This window comes from Nycticebus coucang, chromosome X, assembly GCF_027406575.1.
Source record: "Nycticebus coucang isolate mNycCou1 chromosome X, mNycCou1.pri, whole genome shotgun sequence".
In the NCBI taxonomy this organism is placed as follows: Eukaryota; Metazoa; Chordata; class Mammalia; order Primates; family Lorisidae; genus Nycticebus; species Nycticebus coucang.
The window spans coordinates 84419457-84442949 of NC_069804.1; the positions used below are offsets into that span (position 1 = coordinate 84419457).

Sequence of the window (23493 nt, forward strand, 5' to 3'; positions counted from 1 at the left end):
AAGAAACAAGTGATCCCATTTCATTGTGGGCAAGACACGTGAACAGAAGCTTTTCTGAAGAAGACAGGCTCACAGTCTACAGACACATGAAATAATTCTTATCATCTTTAATCATCAGAGAAATGCAAACCAAAACCACTTTGAGATATCATCTAACTCCAATAAGAGTAGCCCACATCACAAAATTCCAAAACAACAGATTTTGGCATGGATGTGGAGAAAAGGGAACACTTCTGCCCTGCTGGTGGGAATGCAAGCTAGTGTGTTCCTTTTGGAAGGAAGTTTGGAGAACACTCAGATCTAAATGTAGACCTGCCATTTGATGTTGCAATTCCTGTACTAGGTGTATAGCCAAAAGACCAACAATCACTTGGCAACAAAGAGATATGCACCAGATTGTTCGTTACAGCTTAATTCACAATTGCCAAGTCATGGAAGAAGCCCAAGTGCCCATCGACCCATGAATGGATTAATAAATTATGGTATATGTATACCACAGAATACTATGCAGCATTAAAAATAGATGGAGACTTTACCTCTTTTATGTTTACATAGATGGAGGTGGAAAATATTCTCCTTAGTAAAGTATCTGAGGAATGGGAAAAAAAAAATCTCTCATTCTTTAGAGAGGAGGAGGAATGTTCTCAACATTCTCAAATATGCACATAACCGAAGCTAATATATTATGTATATGGTATAAATACATTTACACTAATACATGGATGTCATCTGCTCTGCTCACCTACTCAATATTTTGATGGTATGAATAAATGTTTTTTTTTTTGCAGTTTTTGGCCAGGGCTGGGTTTGAACCCACCACCTCTGGCATATGGGGCCGGCACCCTACCCCTTTGAGCTACAGGCGCCGCCCTGAATAAATGTTTTTAATTCATGTAGAAGTGTTACATCGTGCACACTGTAGAACAGGCAATGCTGTCTGGTGTACTTGCCAGGATGGACCCTGGAGGATTGGACTGTCTGGCTGTGGTTTTAGCCTCTGTGTACTTGAGCTTGACCAGGTGACAAGGAGATATTAAATTACTAAATACTAAATGAACACATTACTCTGCTTGTCCCTGTGTTTGATTTTAATATTTTATGTGCTAATAGAAATATTCATTTCCTTAATAGCCATTTCTTTGGCGAGGTGTGAGAGGCTCAGAATAACTGTCATACTCAGTGCATATATTACGCTGCATTTTAACAGGAATTTTGTTAAGTGAGGCAGTCTTCAGTGTCAACTGGGAAAATTCAGATCATTCAGTGCCGGGAACATAGGCATAGATTTTATTCATGCTGTGTTTTAAGTGGAAAGAGAAACAGATCCATTTTTGTTGATGTGTTTGGTGAATGTATTTGTCAATGTTAATCTCCAGCTCACATGAAACAGACATCGAGTTTGAGTATCTGAACTATGCCCAGTCCTGTTAGACCTGACTTTTTTACTTGCCTGTCATCTTTCTTATGATAAAGATCAAATTAAATGCTTAATTTTTATAAGCTGTTTCCATTTTTATATTTCTCCATAGATGACATATATTATTCAAGTCATTTTAGGCATTTCAATTCTCTTTACCATTTTCTTTTCTCATTTTTTTGTTTTAACATAGATGTTAAAATATTTCAGAAACTTATTTTCAAGGATTTATAGCATAGGAAAAATGAAAATTTCTTAGCCTCATAGTTTCTGGAAATCTTTGCTTTGGGTCTGTCAAGAAGTAGAGTTTGCCGTCTGTAAATCTTAGGTAGTATTTATAAGCCAGTTTCATTTTTTCCCCCATATTTTGAGATCACATTTCAATAGAGAAGAAATGGTTACTGAAATGGATTTTTCATGTGGTCTTAAGGGCACATCAGTCTTGACCTCCCTCAGTTCTTCTGTGGTTGCCGCTGCTAGGTGGATTACAGGATTCTCTCTGCACCCACAGATTATTTGTGTGATATTCTCACTGTGCTATTTATTATACCAGTGTGTGTGGGGGGGTGTGCACACGTGTGTGTATGTTTAGCTTTCCTTTAGTGATTTTGTAGCTTTAACATTCAGTGGCCTCGCATGTGGCAGGAGGGTAAGTGGAGGAGAGAGCAGGCAGCTAGGGGGGCTTATGTTTTATTCCCTGACAGTCTTTAGAGGCTGATGCCTGGTGATTTTTTTTTTTTTTTTTTTTTGGCTGGGAGCCGGGTTTGAACCTGCCACCTCCAGTATATGGGACCCGTGCCCTACTCCTTTGAGCCACAGGCGCCACCCGATGCCTGGTGATTTTAAACAAGCAGACCAGCTTTTCATCAGTATATTACTGTTCTGAAGTTCCCTGCAGAGTCACCGCCTTCTTGCCTGCATCTGGGACCTACATTGCCCTTGACTCCTCCACATCCCTTGCTTTTCTGCTTCTGCTGTTTATTATTCCATTTCCTGGATTTTAGGGTAACATGGAAACTTGTGAAGGCGGTAGTAATTGAAGAGGAAGACACTCTGAGGAATTCTAAGCCAGCAATTTTGTTTTATCAAGTTCATTAATGAATTCCAAAGGATGTTACAGATGCTAATGTGTTCATTGTTCCTACAATAGCCCAGAAAAGTAGGCTTCAATCCAGTGTTTTTCTGTCTCTAAAATGAAAGGTGAAAAAGGCTGCTTTCTCCTAGTCTGTCTGTATTGAGCTCCCTCTTTACTTTGTTTTTCTTTCTCTTTTGCTAAAAATTCACTGAGTAGCATTACTTTAAACTGCCTTTTTTCGTACAAATTTTAATTACCTGCTAATGGTGTACCCATCTCCTCTTCTCACCTCTCCATTGGCTGTTAGTCCTCCCTTCAAATGAATTCACTTGGTATTTTATGTACGTTTGTTTTTATATGGTTTTGTGGTCATTGACAAAATTGTAGTCTGCAGACAATCTATAATCTATTAATTTTTAATAAAGTATATCCTGCAAAAACTAGAAAACCTGCGAGACAAATTCTAAAAGAGCTACGAGATTGTCGTTTATTCCCATCAGCTGTAGCCACCATCAAGACACGTCTGATAAAAGGAAATCCCAGGATTGCACTTTGCCTTTTCATGCAGTGATTTTATATCACTGTAAGAGGCGGTCAGTCCTAGAGGTCAGAAGCATGCGGACACTTATAGTGGCAGCTATTCAGGTGGCTGAGGCAGGAAAATTGCTTGAACCTGGAGTTTGAGGTTGCTGTGAGCTATGGTGATGCATCTTATGAAGCACTCTAGCCTGGGCAACAGAGTGAGACCCTGTCTCAAAGATAACAAACAAACAATGATAAAAGTAAAAAATGACAAACAGAAAACATATTTGTAACACAAATATACGTATATGACATGCCAAGGACATAATGAGAAAATCCATAAAAAGAAATACATAACATTGAAAAGATGGCTGCCCCTCACCGGCGGCCCACCGTGATCTCTTCCGCATCCTTCCTGTGCTTGCTCTCGAACCCTGCACCTTTGGAGGGTCCCCTGGCGAGCCCGACCACATTGTTAGCCAGGGGGAAGCCTGAGAAGATCAGGTCAACTGGACAGAGCAGCAGCGGATACCAGAGCTCGCCCTGCAAGTTCCAGGAGTAGAGTGGGCGGGAGGCTGAGTTACGTGAGCGAGCGCGGATCCGACTGGAGCTCGGGCTTGGGACCTAGTGGAGTCTGCCAGGACTCTAAGCCGGCGTTACATCCTGTTTAAGGAGGATAGACTGCTGTTCAGAGGGACAGACTGAGCGAGGCGTCATGGCCTCACCATTACTGCCTGCGGGGGGGCCACTACAGGCGACCGTGGTGGAGAGCTGAGCTCAGGAGACGACTCTGGTGATTTGGAATCCCCCACACACACCAGAGACCAAGGAGTCCAGGAGCCTAACAGAGCTGTTTGAGAAGGCTGCTTCACACCTCCAGGACCCCGAGAAGCTCTTGTGCCTCTATGCCTAGTACAAACAGATCAAAGCTGGAAATTTCAATATTCCTAGACTAAGCTTCTTTGATTTTGAAGGAAAGCAAAAATGGGAAGCATGGAAAGCACTTGGTGATTCAAGCCCCAGGCAAGCAATGCAGGAATATATTGCAGTAGTTAAAAATTTAGGGCGGTGCCTGTGGCTCAGTGAGTAGGGCGCCGGCCCCATATGCCGAGGGTGGCGGGTTCGGACCCAGCCCCGGCCAAACTGCAACAGAAAAATAGCTGGGCGTTGTGGCGCGCGCCTGTAGTCCCAGCTGCTCGGGAGGCTGAGGCAAGAGAATCGCGTAAGTAAGCCCAAGAGTTAGAGTTTGCTGTGAGCCGTGTGACGCCATGGCACTCTACCCGAGGGCGGTACAGTGAGACTCTGTCTCTACAAAAAAAAAAAAAAAAAAAAAAAAAAAAAATAGATCTAAGTTGGAATCCCCAGGCTGGACTCCCTGAATTCCTCGGCTCAAACAATCCTCCCACCTCAGCCTCACAAATAGCTGGGATTACAGGCATGCACCCCAGCGTCTGTTGATGTTTTTGAAGAATATAGGTCAATCGTTTTGACCTATAGTAGTCCTCATTTTGTGCTTGTCTGACGTTTCCTTATAACTAGGGTCAGATTATAATTTTTTGGGGAGGAATACCATATGTTTTGTCCTTCTCCATGAATTACATCAGGTGGTACATATCATTTGTCCCAGTATTGGTGATGTTAACTTTGATCACTTGTTTAAGTCAGTGTCTGCTGGATTTCTCTATTGAACTTCCTATTTTTTTCCTTTGTAATTAATAATTTGTGGGGAGATACTTTGAGACTATATATAAATATCCTTTTCCTAATCATATCTTATCCTAGTTTAAACATTAGTTAATGATTTTCTAACTCTATAATTGCTTCTACATTTATTATTTAGCATTCTGCTATAAGGACGGGCTTTTTCTGTTCCCTCCTTTCATTTATTTATTCATTGTCAAGAACTGTGAAAGGTCTGAGATTTTACCTTACTTGCTAGCTAATAAGTTGTACTGTTACTGTTTCTTAAATGATGGCAGAAGGCAAAAGATTCCTGGATTATAGCCAAAGGACTTTATTATTCATGGCATGGCAAAGTCTATGAGCTTCATTTAGTTTGCACTGATTTTTTCGTATCTCTCAAGTCCCACGGGGATGATGCAAGTGGCCTGTGTTGGATTTCTGCATATGCAGTGGGCTGTGCTATAAGAAAGGAGCACAGAGTTATGGGGATTCACCACTTTTATCACAGATAGAAGCAAGCCTGTTCTTTGTCAGGGGTTGGAGAGATATTATTTCATCTATGAAGGTGGCTTGGTACACACACAATCCTTGGGTAAAGAGTGATCAGGGCCTGATAAACTAAACAAAAATGTGTCAGGACACTCAGAGCCTGGTGGATTGCCTCTCTCAATATTCATGTGTTCATATTAGTTTAGATTCATGGGTTTCTGTTTTATTCAGTGGGATATCATCCATTAACATCATTTACTTGGCCAGTTGGAGTCCTTCAAGATGGTTCTTGTGTCCTTGTGATATGTCCTTATTATTTCTTGAGTATTTTCTTTTTTCTGGCACACAGTACTCCAAATTGTATTAGTTTCCTAGGGGATTGGGGTTCCAGGGGGACCTTGACCTAGGCTGGTGGCTGACAAGGGAGACAGCACTGAAGGAAGAAGGAGACTTCATGCCAACTTAATGTATAAAGTCTGAGAGGATAAAGAGGCATACATTATCTCATGCACAGACTGAAGCAATGCAGCACTGATCCAATCTCTCAGGAGTCTTTTATTGTGCTCAAAAAATAGGATTAGAGGGAAAGCTTGGCTCCCAGGAAGGTGGGGGTAATCTGGAACATAGGATAAAGGAATGTCTGGAATGGTCTGATAAGGTATAATTTTAAAAAGGGGGGGGGAACGGGTTTCATCCCTGCAGGGCAGATATCTTAACTTCCCTAATCTAAACTGATCAGGAGTCCAGAGATCTTAACCTGCCTATTCTGTTTTTCCCCCACACAGTGATGGTCATGTTGATGTTCCCTTGACAGGGGTCCCTCCAGGCTCTTCTTTTCTTTCTTTGGTGATCTGAGAGGAGTGGCAAAGATGGTCCGCCTGCCAGTGTTTTACCCTGAATTCGAGGCCATGGAGGGATCAGCCTATCTGCCTTCCATAGGCAGGGAGGGCTATGTAGGGCTGTTGTAACAAAGTACCACAAACTAATACTTCCTGGGTTAAAACAGCAGAAATTTATTCCCTCATACTTCTGGAGGGTAGAAGTCCAAAAGAAGGTGTTAGTAGAGCCATACTTCCTTTGAAGATTGTAGGGGAGAATCCTTTGCCTGTTACAGCTTCTAGTGCTTCCAGGCATTCCTTGGCTTGTGCAGCATATCTCCAATCTCAGCCTCTGCCTTCACGTGGCCTTGGTCCCTGTGTCTCTATATCCAAATCTCTCTCTCCTTTTTCTTGTAAAGACACAGTCATGGATTCAGGGCCTACCTTAATCCAGTATGACATCATTTTAACCTACATCTTCAAAGACCCCATTTCCAAGTAAGGTCTCATTTACAGGTATCTGGGGGACATATCTTTTTGGGAACACAATCCAACCAACTATTGAGGCTTGTCTGATGCTTTCTCTGCCCCAGCCTTGGAATTGGTGGTTTCCTGCGGATCTTTTAGTAGAGAACAGTATTTAGAAACCAGGATCTGGGTGTTCCGGTATGTTCATTGCCACTGGGGTGTCATTGCTTTCAGGCCCTCTCAGGAGACAGACCTAAATAACATATGTATATATAGATATATATGCACATATACACTTCTATCTATATATACATGTGCATATATATGTATATATTTACATTAATATAGACATAGATGATCATAATAGACATGTGTGTATACATACTTACATAACTTTCACAATATACATCTATATCAATATTTATATATTAAAAACCACAAGTTCATATTGATACTTCTAATTCCAACCGAACACAAGATACATTCTAGTCTTCCCTCTTTCCACATTTGTAACTCTTTCCTCTAATATAATCCTGGCTCTCAGTGTCCTTAGTGTATTTACTCATTTGCTCAAGCCTAGAGTACATAGAAAGTAGTTTCAGAATTGCTAACCAGTGAAAAGCAAATTTACCAACTGGAATTGTTTATAGGAGTTTTGTTGTTAGGCAAAATATATGTAAAGTGAAATGCTTAAATCTTTAGTGTGTAAATTGATGAGTTTGACAGATAGCAAGGTCCTGTTGTAAAAACTTCAATGCAGTGGGAAAATTATTGCATCTCAGTCACCATTTTTTTTTTCTGACTGCAGCTTAATTGACACTTGAGAGGTTAAGATTCTTTTTAATGTGTGTGCCCTGAGTCATGAAGTAACCCTTTTCTAAGGGGGCTGTCCTACTTGTAAGTAAATAACATTGACATGTAAAGTAGGACAACTTAACTACAAGTCCTGTAGTAATTTTAATTTATTTTCTACTCTGGACAAATATAAATGTTTTATAACCTAATAAATATTAATAGTTCTAAAAGAGGACATTTTCCAAATTAAAGAATTAGATATTTTTTGATAATTCCTTTTTTTTTTTTTTTTTTGTAGAGACAGAGTTTCACTTTATTGCCCTCGGTAGAGTGCCGTGGCCTCACACAGCTCACAGCAACCTCCAACTCCTGGGCTTAAGCGATTCTCCTGCCTCAGCCTCCCGAGTAGCTGGGACTACAGGCGCCCGCCACAATGCCCGGCTATTTTTTGATTGCAGTTTAGCCGGGGCCGGGTTTGAACCCGCCACCCTCGGTATATGGGGCTGGCGCCCTACTCACTGAGCCACAGGCGCCGCCCCTGGATGAGACCTGGTATTTTCTATTGGTATTTTGAGAAAATTTTTGTTCCGAGATACATGGTGTGATGATACTGCTTCTTTTCAAGTCCTGTACAAAGACTTTCTTGTACTAGCAAGAGAAAGATTAAATTTGAGTTTATTTGGTATCTCAGTCATACACATTAGGCAAAAAAAAAAAAAATGAAAAAGAAAATATGTTCAACCTCACTATTAATCAAAGGCATACAAGTTTAAATATTGCCAATATACCATTTTAAACTATCAAATTAATATTTAATCTTGGCAAAGATGATGTCTGCACTTGGGGGCAGTTAGAGACCCCTCTTATATGGGGACTAGGGAGTGGACAAATTCCACAGCTTGTCTGGAGGGCTTTGGTGGGTTAGGGTCCTTTGGCATAAATGTCTTTGGGGTAGGATTAACTAGGTCCTTTGTGTTCTTTGTTTGGGAGGAAGGGTTCATGAAGGGCCATGTTAGGCCCCCTCCCAACATTTCTGACTCTTGTTAAAAGAGATGATGGAGATGAAGGTCAGTCTTCTGAAACTGCTTCTACCTGAACAGGGCATAATTGTCATCAGTGGAATAAGTCAGGAGTTGGTAGGACTGTGTGGGATTGGTTACGTTAGGAGAGGGTTTGGGAAGTAGTAGAAATTGGGTGGCAATTGTGGCTGACACTCTTTTTACCCTGTCTTGAATAAAGAGACAGGAATTGGATGTCATAAAGAGAAATGGTTAATAACAGGAGGATTGTAGTGAGGGGGTCCCAGTGGGGTAAGATTTAGTGTCCCCACAGTCTGTTGAACCAGGATTCCTCATTTTGAGATCACAGGTGGGTAGCTTGTTCCTAGAGCTAGGTGATACCTTCTTGGACCAGGCCAGATTTGTTGGTGTAGAAATGGCAGGTCTCCTGTAAAAAAGTGCAAAGGCCCCTTTCTCCTGCTGTGAGTAGATTTGAGCCTCTAAGATGGTTGGGGGGGGCGGGGCAAACAGAAAAGTAATAAAAAGATGAGCAAGATAATATTATCTTCCAAAGAACTGAGAAACTATGGTATATATAAAAGGAAGTTGTATTTTGCTTTTTTATTTTAATGATGGAGAGAGGAGAGAGAAATAGAGGTCTTTAAAATTTAAGAAGAGTGGAGGATGTGGTTCTAGTATTTATTGGAATTAATTTGCTTACCTCTGTTAGAGAGTAAGTTACTTAAGCCCATCCTGGTGTGATGAAGTTGAGCCCATTTTCAAGTCAGACATGTCAGTCAGATGAAAGCCGTTCTCTTGTGTCCATGGTTATGGAGGATGTCATTTTAGGGGACCGCCAGTTTTAGAAAGTGAATGTAATCTTCTGTTGTAAAGAGATTACGTTCTTCCTTCTAGTGCCTTTCTCCTTTGCTGAGAGAACACAGTTCCAGGGTTCTAGTGAAAGATGTCTTTGGGGGCATTTTATTTAGGGACCCAGAGTCATAGTGGGGGGGGAGGCTTCATGTTCTAGAAGGGCATGGTCTTCTTGCTTATGCCTTTTGAGTAACTACCTCTAGAGAAGTTTTAAAGTGGCAGGCACTATTAAAAACTTTTTCTGCTTTTGGGGCTGCTGTCAGTATCATTTTCACTCTTTAGCTATCCTTTCTCCATCTCAGTTATTAAAAGACTATGAAGGTTAGATCTAAAAGTCCTGCTTGTGAGTATGAGAACTTTTTTGGAGTTTATATCAAATATTGGGGTGACCGAGAGATAAGGCATATTGTTAAGATACTTAGTGCCATGGCTTAGGGTCTTCTCACTGCAGGAAAAAAGAAGGCACGTATGCCTTTTTTCTTCTGAATCTAATGCTCAGAGATCGCAACAGTGTGAACCCGGGCTTATACAGCACACAACATACAACATCATACACAACTGAATAGCAATCAGGGTATAAATGCAGGGGCGTCTGAAAGTTCAGCTCACATTTCACTCATGCACACTGCAGGCCTGGACGAGTCAGCTGCTAAGCAGGACAGGCAGCAGTGGCAAAAACACCTGGTGGGCCAGATAAATGTCCTGGGTGGGCCGAATGTGGCCCGTGGGCCATAGTTTGAGGACCCCTGGGCTAAACCGTATACTTAAAGTGACTAAGATGGTGTTTGGTTATTACTGTGATTTTTTTAATTAGGGATTTTTTGCCCAAACTTTGCCAAGATATCTAAGGTGCAACATAGTAAATATATAACACTTTAACTATATGGTAAGAAGAAAAAGTGGGATATACCATGATCCTAGCCCAGTCATCTTATCAATCACAAACTTGTGTCTTCCAATGTAAGTCTAAATGTTCTAACTTGTGTTCTACTATAAAAATAGTGACCTGATGCCTTGAGTCATCTGCATTTCAAATGAAGCAGGGATGTAATAAGCTAAAATGGAAGGGGGTGTTTTACTTCTGATTCACTCTCAACTATGTATTGGATTTGTTTTTTAATCTGTGCTATCCCAGGTTGTATTTGCCCTCAAAATCATTCTTTCATTTTTACTTTATGAAAGCCTCTTAGAAAAAAATCTTCCATGATGGGTAGAAAGATAGACATGTAAATAAAAATTAAATCCTAGCCCTCTTCCCTCTCCCCTCACACCAACAGAATGAATGCCGTCTTGGCCAAGGGGACCCCAGAGAAAACTTAAAAGTGAGTTCTTGGCCATGAAAAGTAGGGAGATCAGAAATATAATATCTCCTTCCATTTGGAGTTTAAACCAGCATTAATGCTAAAATAGAGATCAGATGAAACAGGGTCTTTATGGCAATAAGATACTATCTTACAAAGAGGACTTAGGACATGAAAGGCGAAGGTTAAATCTCATCTTCAGGTCATTGATTTGCTTAACAGATCACTTTGAGTTTGTTATCTTATGGATTGCTCTCTGATCAGCAGAATTTCTTAACTTAAAACATTCTTTTCCACTGATTGCAAGACTTCTGACAAAGCTTTATTTCTTTAACCAATTATAAATCAAAGCATCTCTGAACCCACCACTAACCTGTAAGCTCTTGCTTCAAGATGTCTTGGATTTTCAGGTGAAACAAATGTATGCTTTCCATGTATTGATTTATGATTTTACCTGAAATTCCTGTCTTCCTAAAATGTATAAAACCAAACTGTGACTTGACCTCTTTCTGCACATTTTCTCAGGACCTCATGAGACTATGTTCCCAAGCCATGGTTACTTATACTGGCTCAGAACAAACCTCTAAATTATTTTACAGATGTTGGTTTTTTTTTTTTTTTCTATTAACAGAAACAAGGACATCACTCCCTTTCCTCTCTATTTTGGGCAGCTTCTCTGGCATGGCTCAGTGACTGTAGTACAGTGGTTATGGAGCCAGCCAAATACACTGAGGCTGGCAGGTTTGAACCCAGCCCAGGCCAGCTAGACAACAATGACAACTGAAACAAAAAATAGTCAGGCATTGTGGCAGGTGCCTGTAGTCCCAGCTATTTGGGAGTCTGAGGCAAGAGAATTGTTTAAGCCCAAGAGTCTGAGGTTTCTGTGAGCTGTGATGACACAGCACTCTACTCAGGGTGACATAGTGAGACTCTGTCTCAAAAAAAAAAAAAAAAGAAAAGAAAAAGAAGATACTTAGTCCCTTCCTGGTATTAAGATTTAAGTTAGTAAAGAGTTGAAAAGGTTTTCAACTGAAAAAAAAAGAGCTGGATTTTTATTTTGGCTTTGATAGATTTATTATGTCTTTTGACCTTTAAGATATTCTAGAGGGGGAGTTGGTATGTCATAGATAAGACAGTGTAGTGAGGTTATACTTTTTCCAAAGTCAGTGGTTGGAGGGAAGCTGGTGGGGTGAAGAAAGCCAGTAGACAGAGGGAAACTGGGCTAAAGTGGGGGGCAAGGCAACTTTAAGGCCTGTGGGCATAATAGTCTTCCCAGCCATCTTGCTTTGCCCTGCCTGGGGCCTGCTGTGCCCGTGCACTTGTCAGCTGTGGCCTGGAGAGTGTACATGGCCTCCCACACCATTGCAGCTGGGTCTGCAGGCCCACAGTTCCCCCTGTTTAAAAAGTTTGAGGACCCATGGTTTAGCCTCTCAGGCTTATGAAGCCCTTGGGTGTCGCTGGGGTAACTGAGCAGTAAAAAACCCAGAAGCCTCTCTTCCTCACAGCACGGGGGCAGGTGTGAAGCTCAACTAATGTGGGCTGGGAATGGTGGTGCCCTCCTGGTTTCCTTGTCACCACTGCTCCCAGCCCAGCTATTCCTGATGAACTAGAATCAGGGTGCCCTGGCAATGGCAGAAATTGAACCTGCACAAGGTATTTTGTTCTTTGAGAATATGGCCATATATTTCTCCCAAAAGGAGTGGAGGCACCTTGATGAGGCTCAGAGGTCACTGTACTGAGAGGTGATGCTAAAGAACATGGTTCTTCTGCCCTCACTGGGTTACTGGCAAGGAACCCAGGGTGCAGAGGCATCTTCAGAGCAACGTGTTTCTGTGGAAATGTCACAGTTCACAACTTCAGTTCCCTGTGTATCTACCCAGAAGAGCCACCCTGGGGAGACATGTGACCAAGTCTTGAAAGACATTTTGTACTTGGTTAAGCACAGTGGAATACTTCCTGAGAAGAAGATGTGCATTTGTGAACCAGATTGTGAACCAGTTGTGTATTTGTGAACCAGATTGTCAACCAGATTGGAGAGGATCTTTCCTGAATGGGGGGACAATTGGAGACCTTCATTTGAAAAGAACCCTGTAGTTCACTTGGCAGAGAGAACTTTCACATGCAGTGAGGGTAGGAAGGACTCGCTGGCCGCCTCTGGCTTTCTGCACCACCAGGTCTCTCAAAGTGGCTTAAGCCCTTCAGGGACACAGAAGACAGGGAATTCTTTCTAATTGGACAAAATGATCACATATGCAGTGCATGTGGGAAAACCTTCAACTTTAAACATGCAGTTATTGAGCACCAGAAAATGCACAGAAGAGGAAGGCCTTATGAATGCAACAAATGTGGGAAATTGTTTCTGTTTGGTGCCAACTTCATGAAACATCACAGTTCACAGTGGTGAAAGGACTTCTGAGTGCAGAGAATGTGGAAAATCTTTTATGTACAACAATAGACTCGTGAGGCATAAGAGAGTTACCGGAGAAAGGCCTTTTGAGTGTGACATATGTGGGAAATTCTTTAGGTACAGCTCTACATTGATAAGACATCGGAGAGTTCACACTGGAGAAAGGCCTTATGAGTGCAGGGAATGTGGGAAAGCCTTTAGCCACAAACATATACTTGATGAGCACCAAAACATTCACAGTGGAGAATGACTATATGAGTGCAGTGAATGCCTGAAAGCCTTCATTTGAAAGTCTTACCTGGTTCATCATTAGAAAACCCACAGTGAAGAGAAGTTATGTGCTCCTCAAATGTGGGGACCTCTACAGGTACAACTCCAGCCCCATTGAATATCAGAGATTTCACAATGGAGAAACTTTGCCATTGACCATTTTAACTGAGTATTCCAGTAATGTTATGCAAATTCATATTTTTTATGTAATTTATGTCTAGAACTTGTCTTGCAAAAATGAAACTCTATAGCCACTAAATGACAACTCCTCATCCTCCTTTGTTACTATTCCTGTCAATTATGAAACTACATTTCTATACGATGTATCTGTCAATTCAACACTGATTAGTTCCTCATATAAGTGTATTCATACAGTATTTGTCTTTTTGAGATTGGCTTATTTTACTTTGGATAATCTCCTCAAGCGTGTCAGGATTGCCTTGCATTTTTAGGTGAAATAATTTTCTATTGTACATATACATGCCATATTTCTTTATCCATTCATCTGTCAGTGGGTGTTTGAATTACTTCCACCTTTTAGCTTTTGGGAATAGTGAATATTTAGCATACAAATATCTATTGAAAACCTTGCTTTCTGGTTCGGCTCCCATAGCTCATTGATTAGGGCACCAGCCACATACACCAGGGATGGTGGGTTTGAACTCAGCCCAGGCTGGCTAAACAACAACAACAACAAATCATCAGGTGTTGTTGCAGGATCCTGTAGTCCCAACTACTTGGGAGACTGAAGCAAGTGAATCACTTAAGCCCAAGAGTTTGAGGTTGCTGTGAGCTGTGATGTCATGACACTCTACCAAGGGCAGCATAGTGCGACTCTGTCTAAAAAAAAAAACAACTTGGTTTCCATTCTTTTGGGGTATATACTCAGAAAAGGACATGCTGGATCATATAGTATTTCAATTTTTAATCTTTTGAGGAAATGTTTCCACCATCTTATATTCTTTCTTTGTTTATTAAATCATAGCTGTGTACATATATTGGTTTCATAGTAGAGCTGAGTACATTGGATACTTTTTCTTCCAAGAGTGGCAGGTTTGAACCCAGCCCCAGCCAAACTGCAACAAAAAATAGTGGGGCATTGTGATGGGCATCTGTAATCCCAGCTACTTGGGAGGCTGAGCCAAGAGAATCACCTAAGCCCAGGAGTTGGAGGTTGCTGTGAGATGTGATGCCACGGTACTCTACCAAGGGCAATAAAGTGAGATTCTGCCTCTAAAGAAAAAAATGTCCTTTCTATACATATTTTCTTACGTGTTCTGATCATAAAAGGATGCTGGATATTATCAAAAGCCTTTTTGTATCGATTGAGAGAATCATAGAGATTAATTGAGAGAATCTTTATTTTTTATTTTGTTTATGTGATGTATTATACTTATAGATTTACATACATTGAACCATCCTTGAGACCCTGGGATAAAACCCACTTGGTCATGGTGTATTATTTGTTTGATTTATTGCTGGATTTCGTTTGCTAGGATCTTACTGAATACTTTTGCATCTATATTCATTAATGATATTGGTGTATAATTTTCTTTTTTTGTTGGGTCTTTTCCTTGTTTGGGAATCAGTGTGATATTTGCTTCATAAAATGTGTTGGGAAGTATTCCTTCTTTTTCTATGCTTTAGAAAAGGTTAAGTAATACAGGTACTAGTTCCTCTTTAAAGGTTTGATAGAATTCTGATGTGAAGCCATCTAGTCCTGGACTTTTCTTTTTTGGGAGATTTCATATAGTTGATGCTATTTCAGTACTTGATATAGGTCTGTTCAACATTTCCAATTCTTTCTGGCTAAGTCTAGGAAGGTGGTGTCCTTACATGTATCGGTCGATTTCTTTCAGATTTTCATATTTATGAGAATAGAGTTTTTTCGTAGTATTCATTAAGAATTTTTTGAATTTCTGAGGTGTCTGTTGTTCTTTTGCCTTTGTCATTTATGATTGATGAAATTAGGGATTTTACTTTTCTGTTTCTGGTTAGGTTAGTGAAAGATTTATCAATTTGGTTAAGCTTTTCGAAAAACCAACTTTTGATTCTTTGATCTTTTATTTTATTTTATTTTTTTTTTATTAAATCATAACTGTATACATTGATATGATCATGGGGCATCATGCACTCGCTTCATAGACCATTTGACACATTTTTATCACAATGGTTAACATAGCCTTTCCGGCGTTATCTCAGTTACTGTGCCAAAACATTTACATTCTACATTTACCAAGTTTCACAAATACCCCTGTAAGATGCACCACAGGTGTGATCCCACCGATCCCCCTCCCTCTACCCACCACCCCCCCTTTCCCACTTCCCCCTATTGTTAGGTTGTAACTGGGTTACGGCTTTCATGTGAGAGCCCCAAATTAGTTTCATAGTAGGGCTGAGTACATTGGGTACTTTTTCTTCCATTCTTGAGATACTTTACTAAGAAGAATATGTTCCAGCTCCATCCATGTAAACATGAAAGAGGTAAAGTCTCCATCTTTATTTACGGCTGCATAGTATTCCATGGTGTATATATACCACAATTTATTAATCCATTCCTGGATCGATGGGCACTTGGGCTTTTTCCATGACTTAGCAATTATGAATTGGGCTGCAATAAACATTCTGGTACAAATATCTTTGTTATGTTGTGATTTTTGGTCTTCTGGGTATATGCCCAGCAGAGGAATTACAGGATTGAATGGCAGATCTATTTTTAGATCTCTGAGTGTTCTCCATATATCTTTCCAAAAGGAATGTATTAATTTGCATTCCCACCAGCAGTGCAGAAGTGTTCCCTTTTCTCCGCATCCACGCCAACATCTCTGGTCTTGAGATTTTCTGATATAGGCTGGTCTCAGTGGAGTTAGATGATATCTCAATGTAGTTTTGATTTGAATTTCTCTGATGATTAAATATGATGAGCATTTTTTCATATGTCTGAAGGCCGTGCGCCTGTCTTCTTCAGAGAAGTTTCTCTTCAAATCCCTTGCCCAGCCTGCGATGGGATCCCTTGTTTTTTTCTTGCTGATGTGTTTGAGTTCTCTGTGGATTCTGGTTATTAAACCTTTGTCAAAAATATACCCTGCAAATATCTTCTCCCATTCTGAGGGCTGTTTGTTTGCTTTACTTACAGTGTTCTTAGCTGTGCAGAAAGTTTTTAGTTTGATCAAGTCCCAGTAGTGTATTTTTGAAGCTGCTTCAATTGCCCGGGGGGTTCTCCTCATGAAATACTCACGCAGACCAATTTCTTCAAGGGTTTTCCCTGCATTCTCCTCTAGTATTTTTATAGTTTCATGTCTTAAGTTTAAATCTTTAATCCAATGAGAGTCTATCTTAGTTAATGGTGAAAGGTGTGGGTCCAATTTCAGTCTTCTGCAGGTTGCCAGCCAGTTCACCCAGCACCATTTGTTAAATAGGGAATCTTTTCCCCACTGAATGTTTTTAATTTGCTTGTCAAAAATCAAATAGCGGTAAGTAGCTGGATTCATCTCTTGATTCTCTATTCTGTTCCAGATATCTACTTCTCTGTTTTTGTGCCAATACCATGCTGTTTTGATCACTATCGATTTGTAGTAAAATCTGAGGTCTGGTAGTGTGATTCCTCCTGTTTTGTTTTTATTTCTGAGTAATGTCTTGGCTATTCGAGGTTTTTTTCTGATTCCATATAAAATGAAGTATTGTTTTTTCAAGATCTTTGAAATATGACAGTGGAGCTTTAATAGGGAGTGCGTTGAAATTATATATTATTTTGGGTAGTATGGACATTTTGATAATGTTGATTCTTCCCAGCCATGAGCATGGTATGTTTTTCCATTTGTTAACATTTTCAGCTATTTCTTTTCTTAGAGTTTCATAGTTCTCTTTATAGAGATCTTTCACGTCCTTTGTTAGGTAAATTCCCAAATATTTCATCTTCTTTGGCACTACTGTGAATGGGATAGAGTCCTTAACTGCTTTTTCAATTTGACTGTTGTTGGTGTATATAAAGGCTACCGATTTATGGATGTTGATTTTGTAACCTGAGACGCTGCTGTATTCCTTGATCACCTCTAGGAGTTTTGTAGTAGAGTCCCTAGTGTTTTCCAGATACACAATCATATCATCTGCGAAGAGCGAAAGTTTGATCTCTTCTGACCCTATATGGATACCCTCGATCGCCTTTTCTTCCCTACTTGCGGGGGCTAAAACTTTCATTACAATGTTGAAAAGCAATGGAGACAATGGGCAGCCTTGTCTGGTTCCTGATCAGTGTGGAAATGATTCCAATTTAACTCCATCAGTATGATATCAGCTGTGGGTTTGCTGTAGATGGCCTCTATCAGTTTAAGAAAAGTCCCTTCTAGACCAATTTTCTTGAGTGTTCTGATCATGAAGGGATGGTGGATATTATCGAAAGCTTTTTCTGCATCAAATGAGAGAATCATATGGTCCTTGTTTTTTAATTTGTTTGTGTGCTGAATTACATTTATAGATTTACGTATATTGAACCAGCTTTGAGACCCTGGGATAAAACCAACTTGGTCATGATGTATAATTTGTTTGATGTGTTGCTGGATTCTGTTTGTTAGGATCTTGTTGAATATTTTTGCATCTATATTCATTAGTGATATTGGTCTATAATTTTCTTTTCTTGTTGGGTCTTTTCCTGGTTTGGGGATCAGAGTGATGTTTGCTTCATAGAACGTGTTGGGTAGTCTTCCTTCTTTTTCTACATTTTGGAACAGGTTGAGTAATATAGGTACTAATTCCTCTTTAAAGGTTTGGTAGAATTCTGACGTGAAACCATCTGGTCCCGGGCTTTTCTTTTTAGGGAGGTTTTGTATAGTTGATGCTATTTCTGAACTTGATATGGGTCTGTTCAACATTTCCACTTGATTCTGGTTAAGTCTTGGAAGGTGGCGTGCTTCCAAGTGTCAGTCAATTTCCTTCAGATTTTCATATTTCTGAGAATAAAGTTTCTTGTAATATTCATTAAGGATTTTTTTGGATTTCTGATGAGTCTGTTGTTATTTCGTCTTTGTGGTTACTGATTGACGATATTAGAGAGTTTACTCTTTTTTTTCTTTTCTTTTTTTTTTTTTTTTTTTGTAGAGACAGAGTCTCACTTTATGGCCCTCAGTAGAGTGCCGTGGCCTCACACAGCTCACAACAACCTCCAACTCCTGGGCTTAAGCAATTCTCTTGCCTCAGCCTCCCGAGCAGCTGGGACTACAGGCGCCCGCCACAACGCCCGGCTATTTTTTGGTTGCAGTTTGGCCGGGGCCGGGTTTGAACCCGCCACCCTCGGTATATGGGGCCGGCGCCCTACCAACTGAGCCATAGGAGCCGCCCCACTCTTTTTTTTCTAATTAGGTTGGCCAGAGGTTTATCTATTTTATTGACCTTTTCAAAAAACCAGGTTTTTGATTTATTGATCTGTTGTATTATTCTTTTGTTTTCAATTTCATTTAATTCTGCTCTAATTTTGGTTATTTCTTTTCTTCTACTGGGTTTGGGGTTGGAATATTCTTCCTTTTCCAGTTGCTTGAGATGTCCCATTAAGTTGTTAACTTCCTCTCTTTCCGTTCTCTTGAGGAAGGCTTGCAGTGCTATAAATTTCCCTCTTAGAACTGCCTTTGCGGTGTCCCAGAGGTTCTGATAGTTTGTGTCTTCATTGTTGTTTTGTTCCAAAAAATTGGCGATTTCTTTCTTAATCTCATCTCTGACCCAGCTATCATTCAGCATAAGGTTATTTAACTTCCATGTTTTTGTATGAGTATGCAGATTCCTGTTGTTACTCAATTCAAGTTTTATTCCATGATGGTCCGAGAAGATGCATGGAATAATTTCTATTCCTTTAAATTTACTGAAGTTAGACTTCTGACCTAAGATGTGACTGATTTTGGAGTAAGTTCCATGGGCTGATGAGAAGTATGTGTATTGAGTTTTGTTGGGATGAAATGTTCTGTAGATGTCTGCAAAATCTAAATATTGGATGGTTAGGTTTAAATCTAAGATTTCTTTGCTCAGCTTGTTGCTGGAGGATCGATCCAACACTGCCAAAGGAGTGTTGAAACCTCCAATGATTATGGAGCTGGAGGAAATCAAGTTACTCATGTCTGTTAGAGTTTCTCTTATAAATTGAGGTGCATTCTGGTTGGATGCATAGATATTAATAATTGAGATCTCATCATGTTGAGTATTACCCTTAACAAATATGAAGTGACCGTTCTTGTCCTTCCTTAGTTTTGATGGTTTAAAGCCTACTGTATCTGCAAATAAAATTGCAACACCTGCTTTTTTCTGATTACCATTTGCCTGAAATATGGATGACCATCATTTCACCCTGAGTCTGTATTTGTCTTTTAAGTTAAGATGTCACTCTTGTATGCAACAAATATCTGGCTTGAGTTTTTGTATCCAGTCAGCTAACCTATGCCTCTTTAGAGGACAGTTTAAGCCATTCACATTGATGGAGAGTATTGATAAGTCTGGTGGAATTTTGGGTATCGAGTTTTTCAAAGGTCCAGTGGACATTTTTAATCCTTTCACCAGTGTGGAAGTTGGAGTTTGATCCGAAGTTTCTGAGTGAGTTTACTTTTGTGGTATAGGATTGGGTTGGTCATTGTGGAGGATAGGTCTGAGAATATCCTGAAGAGCTGGTTTACTTATGGCAAATTTTTTCAACACATGAATGTCATTGAAGTATTTAATTTCTCCATCATAGATGAAACTCAGTTTAGCTGGATACAAGATCCTGGGTTGAAAGTTATTTTGCTTTAGGAGATTAAAAGTTGATGACCACTCTCTTCTGGCTTGAAAAGTTTCAGCAGAGAGATCTGCAGTTATTCTAATATTCTTACCTTTGTACGTAATAGTTTTCTTTCGCCGGGCTGCTTTGAGAATCTTCTCTTTCATGTTAACTTTAGTGAAGCTAATTATGATATGTCTGGGGGATGACTTATTGGAGTTGAATCATGCTGAGGTTCTGAAGCTGTCTTCTATTCAGATTCAATTTCAGATTCTCTAGGCATGTCTGGAAAATTTTCCTTCATAATTTCATGCAGAAGGGCCTCTGTGCCCTTCAAGGCCACTTCATCATTCTCAGAAATCCCAATAATTCGTATATTGCTTTTTTTTCAAATTATCTGAGAGCTCTCTGAGTGAGTGATCCGTTTTTGCTCTCCATTTCTCTTCCTCTTTGAGAAATTGGGAGCATTCAAAGACATTATCTTCAATGTCAGAAATCCTTTCTTCTGCTTGCTCCATTCTGTTGCTGAGGGATTCTACTGTATTTTTCATATCTTTGAGGGCTGTAAATTCTTGCTTCAGCGTGTCTAAGTCTTCGGTGGTTTTGTCTTTAAATTCGTTCAATTCTTGAGACAACTTTTGAATTTCTCCTCGAATTCCTAATTCAATTTTATTAATCTTGTCTGCAATCCATATTCTGAATTCGATTTCTGACATCTCAGCCAGTTATTTATGAATGGGATCTTCAATCACATCTGCCGTATCTTTTCTTGGGGGGGTTGATCTATTCTGGTTATTCATGTTACCAGAGTTTTTCCGCTGATTCCGCCCCATGGTTTACTCACTTTGGTTTTTCCCCTGGGGTTTTATCGAGGGCCCGCACAGTGTTTTGGCCTGAGAAACTGGGGCCCTGTCTGGTGTGGTGGAGCAAAGTGGTTCTGTCTTGTTTTCAGCTGGTTTCTGTTCGATCCTATTGCAACTTCTACTCTGGCTTGAAGTCTCAGCTGTGTGGAAAAATCAGCAATTAAGTCACCCCTCCTGCCCCCCTCTGGCCCCAGTTGGAAAAGGAGAATCAAACCTTCCTACAACCGCATACCCAGGGCACCGCCTGAAAAGTCCTCAGTCTATTAGCCCAATTCAAAAGGTCCAAATCAACTGTCTCAATCGGCACCTGTCTCGGGTGGGAGAGTTCAAGAGGTCTCAGGGAACTGGATCACAAGGGCCTGGTGACTCCTCTGACACAGCTCATCCCAGTGCAGCGTGGAGTCAGGAGGAGCCACCCAGCAAACAGAGCAGTCTGGGAAGGTTGACTTCTCCTTCCCCACTTTGCCCCTCCGTCGGACCCAGTCACTGGTATCTCTGCAGATGGCTAACCCAGTTGCCTGCAGTGAACAGACACTCCAGGGGTTTGCACCTGCCTGAATCGCAAGGAAGTCTGCCAGGCCCCCGCAGACTGCCGCTATTTAGCAGGAGGAGATGGGGCCTGACATCTTTGAGTGCTTGATGCAGGTGATGGGAAGGAGGTGTTCACTCAGGCTTAGCCCTGTCGCTGATGGATGCTGTTAACAGAACAGAACAGAACAGAGAACTTTGAGGGGTTCTGTCTCTGTTCCTGCCAAAATCGCCTACAGAAGACGGGCTGTTCTGAGTTCAAACTTCTTTGCTGCTGGAGGTTTGTGTCCTCTTTACTGCTGAAGGTTTGTGTCCAATCACCTCTCTGGGTCGGCCCCGCCCTGGAAGCTTCCCGGGTTTGAGAGCAGTGTCAGGAAATTCCCCACTCACCGATGGCCTCCTCTGGTTGCCCAGGGAGACAGGGGGTGTGGCCTCAGAATATCCAGAAGTGAGCTGTTCTGCCCTTAAAGAAAAACGGCTGTTGCTCTGCCTCCAGGGAGCTGCCGCTCTGGTGTGGGCACTCAGCCGACCCTTTTCTCCTCTGTCTCACACCCCAGACTCAGCACTGAGCTGCCGCAGTTTATGCTGGGTCCACACCCCTCGAGAGATCCCCCAGGAATCCGAACTCTTGGGGGACAGGCCCCCAGAGCCCGAGTGGGAGTGGGGGGGAAGCTAGAGTTTCATTCAGTTTTATGCGCGGCCGTATTGTTGCACGCCCAGGGAGGGCTGCTGCACTGCACCGCAGGGAAGTGCCACCAAGGCTTGATTTCCCCTCAGCCGAGTGCCCTCTCCTTGCTCACGTGTCTCAGAGTCAGCGCTGACCTGACGCAGCTCGGGCACTGTGCACTCCCCTCGAGAAATCACCCAAGGATCCGAACTCCTGGGGGATAGGCCTCCAGACCCCGAGTGAGAGTAGGGGTGCTCAACGGGGAAGCTAGAGTTTTATTCAGTTTTGTGCCCAGCCGTAATGTTGCCCGGGGAGGGCTGCTGCACCGCACCTCAGGGAAGTGCCACTGAGGCTTGACTCCCCCTCAGCCCGATTCCCTCTCCTCGCTTGCGTGTCTCAGTGTCAGCGCTGACCAGTCGCGGCTTGGGCACTGTGCGCTCCCCTCGAGAAATCACCCAAGGATCCGAACTCCTGGGGGACAGGCCCCCAGACCCCGAGTGAGAGTGGGGGCGATGCTAGAGTTTCATTCAGTTTTATGCCTGGCCATATTGATGCACGGGGAGGGCTGCTGCACCATACCACAGGGAAGTGCCACCGAGGCGTGACTCCCCCTCAGCCTGGTGCCCTCTCCTCACTCGCGTGCCTCAGAGTCAATACTGACCAGTGGCAACTCGGGGAATTTCCACTCCCCTTGAGAAATCACTCAAGAATCTAAACTCCTGGGGGACAGGCCTCCAGACCTCAGTGGGCGGGAGGGTAGTGTTGGGGATTCAGGGTTGCCGGCAAAGGATTTTTAAAGTTTTATTCAGTTTTATGCCCGGCAGGAGAACGCCACGGCACCCCATAGGGGAGGTAGGTCCAGCTTTTAGAAGGTCTCTCCTGTGGAGTGTAGTGGGAGGGCCTTTTATTCCTGCCCGTTTGTTTAATTGTGGGGCTCTTGAGCCAGTCTCATGGGGGAGGGGGACTCCCGTCTGCTTGGTGGTGGATTTTGTACCTTTTGTTTGCATCCTTGTGATCACAGCTTGCCTCAGCGGTGTTGATGTGCGTTCTTCAACCTTCTCTTTTGGTGTGGCTCAAGTCCACCAGGATACTTACTAAATTCCTGTCCTTTAACTCTCCTTCTGGACGGGAGCCTCTGTTGAAAGCTGGCTTCAGTCCTCCATCTTGTCTCCCCTCCCTTCTTTGATCTTTTGAATAATTCTTTTGTTTTTGATTTCATTTAATTCTGCTCTAATTTTGGTTATTTCTTTTCTTCTGCTGGGTTTGTAGTTGGAATGTTCTTCCTTTTCCAGTTGCTTGAGATGTCCCATTAAGTAGTTGACTTCCTCTCTTTTCATTCTCTTGAGGAAGGCTTGCAACACTATAAATTTTCCTCTTAGTACTGCCCTTGCAGTATCACAGAGGTTCTGATAATTGATGTCTTCATTATTATTCTGTTTCAAAAATTTGGTAATTTCGTTCTTAATCTCATCTATGACCCAGCTATTATTCAACATAAGGTTATTTAGTTTCCATGTCTTTGTATGAGTATACAGATTCCTGTTATTTGTGAGTTCAACTTTTATTGTGTAATGATCTGACAAAAT

General features: G+C 41.5%; 1 non-coding gene across 1 annotated transcript; it reads right to left on the bottom strand.

Moving 5' to 3' along the window:
* Window positions 1–2912: 2912 nt before the first annotated feature.
* LOC128578803 (U7 small nuclear RNA) lies at window positions 2913–2975 on the bottom strand. Its single transcript, XR_008377917.1, has one exon. It is a non-coding gene; the product is annotated as a U7 small nuclear RNA (small nuclear RNA).
* Between the last annotated feature and the right edge of the window lie 20518 nt (window positions 2976–23493).